Source organism: Lissotriton helveticus, assembly GCF_964261635.1.
Source record: "Lissotriton helveticus chromosome 1_1 unlocalized genomic scaffold, aLisHel1.1 SUPER_1_unloc_4, whole genome shotgun sequence".
Lineage (NCBI taxonomy): Eukaryota > Metazoa > Chordata > Amphibia > Caudata > Salamandridae > Lissotriton > Lissotriton helveticus.
In genome coordinates this window covers 4,766,237-4,770,357 of record NW_027611681.1, presented here as the reverse complement: position 1 = coordinate 4,770,357, position 4,121 = coordinate 4,766,237, and the positions used below count along the sequence as shown (strand labels likewise).

At 51.2% G+C, this 4,121-nt stretch overlaps 1 pseudogene; it reads right to left on the bottom strand.

Moving 5' to 3' along the window:
• Window positions 1–731: 731 nt before the first annotated feature.
• Window positions 732–2,033, bottom strand: LOC144806025 (uncharacterized; annotated as a pseudogene).
• Between the last annotated feature and the right edge of the window lie 2,088 nt (window positions 2,034–4,121).

Here is a 4,121-nt window from a genome sequence, read left to right as displayed (position 1 = left end):
ATATAAGCACCATAGGGTGTGTGTTACACACAGGGCACTGACAAACTCATACAAACCCCTGTAATACCCTACACATATAAGGTCCTGAAGAAAGCCAGTAGAAGAAAATGCCTGGCTGAAACTAGTTGATCGCACAGGACGTCGGAGGCCTGAAGCCCACCGTGCACGTCCAAAAGCCTTTGTTTTTATTGACTGCCTGGGGCCCACCATTAAAACAGTCTTTGGGACCCCTAGGACAGTATTTTAAACCTCACTCAGAGCACACTCACAGCACCCTCACAAACAAAAAAAACCCGCTCCGCAGTAACCTGGCGTCGAATCGGGTGGCGATGATGAAGCATGCCACCAACTAGGTTGGTGGGTGAGGGCCTTCATAAAACCTAACGGTTTTCCACATACAAACACTTTAAATCAGAGCTAGTTCTAATGGATTACTACAGTCAGATTTCCAATTATTAAAACAGAAACCTCATGTATTCAAGATAAAATAACAATTATTTAAAAAAAAAAATTTTTTTTGCAAAGACTTTTATTAAGTACTTAAAAGTTTGCGATACATAGTTTTCAAGGAAGTGGTACCTCCCCCTTAGGGAAGGCAGTCCACTTTAACTTTTTAATCAATGTATTTAAAAATTTTACAAGTCGTCAGTTTGAGGTTCAAGAATGTCTGCAGATAGCGTTTGCAGTTTTTAATGGGGCCACTTTAAAGAGTCTAGTGGGGTAGGGAGGTGTTACAGTTCTTCCCCTTCCTCACTTTTCTGTTTGTTCGTGGCTGCATAGTCTCTAAGCAGGCTGAGCACCATCCTTCGGCACCCTTCTCGGTTCACCACCTCTCCATTGGTCACCAGGCGGGTCCTGGCGAACAGGAGAATGTCTTTAATACAGCAAAGGAGCCTCCAGCACCCCTGGATAGCTTCCTCTGTGTGTGTCCCTGGAAACAGCCCGTACATCATGGACTGTTCAGTAATGTTCTCGTAGGGGATGAGGGCTAGCAGTTCTTGGCGTAAGACAGCCCGTAGTCTCTGGGCAAAGGGGCAGGCCCAGAAGAGATGGTGTGCAGATTCTTCTGCGGGGCATCCCCTTGGACAGTTCCTGTGCGGGCACAGGCCTCTGCTGTGCATGAAGGACCTTACTGGCAGGCCCCCCTTCACAGACATCCATGCTATGTCCTTGTGTCTGTTGGTCAGACTTGGGGAGGATACATTCCCCCACACGTGCGCTGCTGTTGCTGGGGCAGGTCGCTTACTGGTTCGGTGGTGTCCCTGGTCCTGATCAGTTTGCGGATTGTCCTGGGCTTCCAAAGGCAAGGAGTGACACAGTTCAGCCCAAATTCACCCACAAACTTTTCCACCTCCCTGTAGTACCATGGAAGGTCCCAGTTGAAAGTTACTGCATTTTCCCACTTATCCCATCCCAGCCGTCTCCACATTGAGGAGGAAAAAGCGGAAGACTTTGTAGGCAGAGTGGTCCTTGTTCATATTTAACAGAGTTATTCGGATGCAGCCACACACAAAGAAAGCCCTGAGGATTGTTGGGATGTCGGGGACTGCCTTCCCCCCTTTGCGGTGCTCCTTGTGCATGACCGACCGTTTCACCCTGTCCATCTTTGAGTGCCAGACGAAGTGGAACACCATGCTGTTTATGGCCCGTGCTACGTTGGCCAGGAGTGGCCAGGCCTGTGTCACATAATGCAGCACGGGCAGGGCGTCGTTCCTGAGCACCAGAGCCTTCCCCTCAATGCTCAGGTTTCTCAGGCTCCAGAGACCCAGTTTCTGCTTCACCTTGGCCAGGTGTTCGTTCCAGCTCTTCGCTGCTGCCCCATGTCCTCCAAACCAGACGCCGAGGATCTTCATCAGTCCTGCCTCGATGGGGAAGGGGAGAGGCTCGTTGCAGAGGTCCCATCGCCCGAAGAGTTTGGCCTGCGACTTGTCCACGTTGATTCACACCCCTGATGCCTTTCCGAAGTCTGTGCACGCCTCCAGCAGGGATTTGGCTGATTCTCCATCCGCGCAGAAGAGGGTGACATCGTCCATGTACGGCGAACACTTGACCTCCTTCTTCGCATCGACGGGTGTCTGGATCCCTCTGATGTTTGGGTTCTTCCTGATGTACTCGGCAAGAAGTTCTATAACCAAAACAAACAGAGGTGGCGAGAGCGGGCAGCCTTGTCTTACCCCGGACCTGATAGGAAAGGGGTCTGTTTTACAACCATTTACAATGACTGAACTGAAGATGTCTTTATACATTACTTTAACGTAACCGCAGAAGCGCTCCCCCAGCCCAAACCCGCGCAGAACCCTCTCCATAAACTCATGGGAGACACGATCGAAAGCCTTCTCCTGATCTAGACAGACCAGGGCAGCCCGGATCTTGCGGCCCGTGATGTACTGGATCGTGTCCCTTATCAGTGCCAGGCTATCTGCGACCCTGCGCCCCGGGACCCCACAGGTCTGGTCTGGGTGTACTGACTCTCCCATGGCGCCCTTCAGTCTGTTCACTAGCGTCTTTGCAAGGATCTTATAGTCTACATTCAGGAGAGAGATGGGATGCCAGTTCTTTAGGTCACATCTCTCCCCCTTATGTTTATACAAGAGAGCAATCATTCCTTCCCTCAGAGTGAGGGGCTTGATTCCCTCCCTCTCCATCTCCTCATACACCTGCAGGAGATCCGGTCCCACTAGGTCCCACAGTGAGGCATAGAACTCGACTGGGAGACCGTCACTACCCGGTGTCTTTCCTGACTTGAAGGATTTCACTGCAAGGTGCAGCTCGTCCAAAGTCAGGGGGGCACTTAGGGTTTCTCTCACTGTTGGGGAAACAGTTCTTGGGATACCAGAAAGAAACTTTTCTGCCTGGTCTCCCTCTGACCTCTTCTCTGAGTAGAGGTCCCCATAGAAATCTGTCACTACCTTCTTAATGTCCTCCCTTGTGTCACAGAGGGTCCCCTCCTTATTGCGCAGTTGAACCAGAGGGGTGTGCGCAGAGTGGATTTTCTTAAAGAAGAAGGAGTTGCATTTCTCCCCCTTCTCCAAGTTCTCCACCTTGGAACGGAAAATGATCCTCCTGGATTCGTCGTGAAAGTGCTCGCTCAGCTCTTTCTTGACTTCTTCCAGGGGGCTCATGACGTCCCATCCCCGGAGTTGGAGGTCGTGCAGTTCTTGCAGCTCTTGCTGTAGTCTACTGAACTCCCTCTTTCTCCCCCTTTCAACCAGCCTGCCCACATTCTTGAAAAAATCCCGGAGCCTGCCCTTGACCCATTCCCACCATTCCCCTGTGGACTCGAATGTGTCTTTCATGGCCTGCCACTGGGTGTATGTCTCCCTCAACACCTCCATCACACCCTCTTTCTCCAGCAGAGAGCTATTCAGTTTCCAAGTGCCTGGACCTGTCAGGAACTTGCCCGTCAGTTCCCCTTGGAAGTGGATAGCTCTGTGGTCAGAGAAATGAACTGTCACCATTGAATGCTGCTTGAGCTTCACTGATTGAGAGGTGAGGATGAAGTCTATCCCGGAGCGCAAGGAACCATCAGGGCGACTCCAGGTGAAGTTCCTGGCGTCCGCCCCCTTGGTCCCAATGACGTCTGTCAGGGAGGCCTCCCCCACCATCTCCACCAGTAGTCTCGCAGCGTCATCCATCCGTCCTTCCCCAGCCCTGGCCCTGAAACAGCTCCCGTCGCTCGCCTACGTCAGAAGGGGTGTACACGTTGATGAGTCTAACTGGCTCTCCTGCCCACGAACCGTCGACGACAAGAGCCCTGCCGCCCTCCAGCTCGGTGACTGAGTCCATCGTGAAATGCCTTCCTCTGACTAAGGTAGCCTCTCCTACAGACCTACTGCTGTTCCCCCCAGACCAAAAGGAAGGCCCTAGGGTCCACTGCTGCTCTAGGTGGGAGTATGACGTTGCAAAGGGGATGGAGCATTCCTGAATCATGTACACATCACACTCCTGGCTGGCAAGAAAACTCAAAGTACTAGCACATCTGCGCCTGTCTCTAATACTTCTGACATTTACGGAAAATAATGAAATAGCCATCATTAATTAGTTTTTAAGAGTAAACTTAATACTTAAAGACTAATTATCAAGTCAAGGCAATTGGTTGCAAAAACATTCGACAAGGCTAC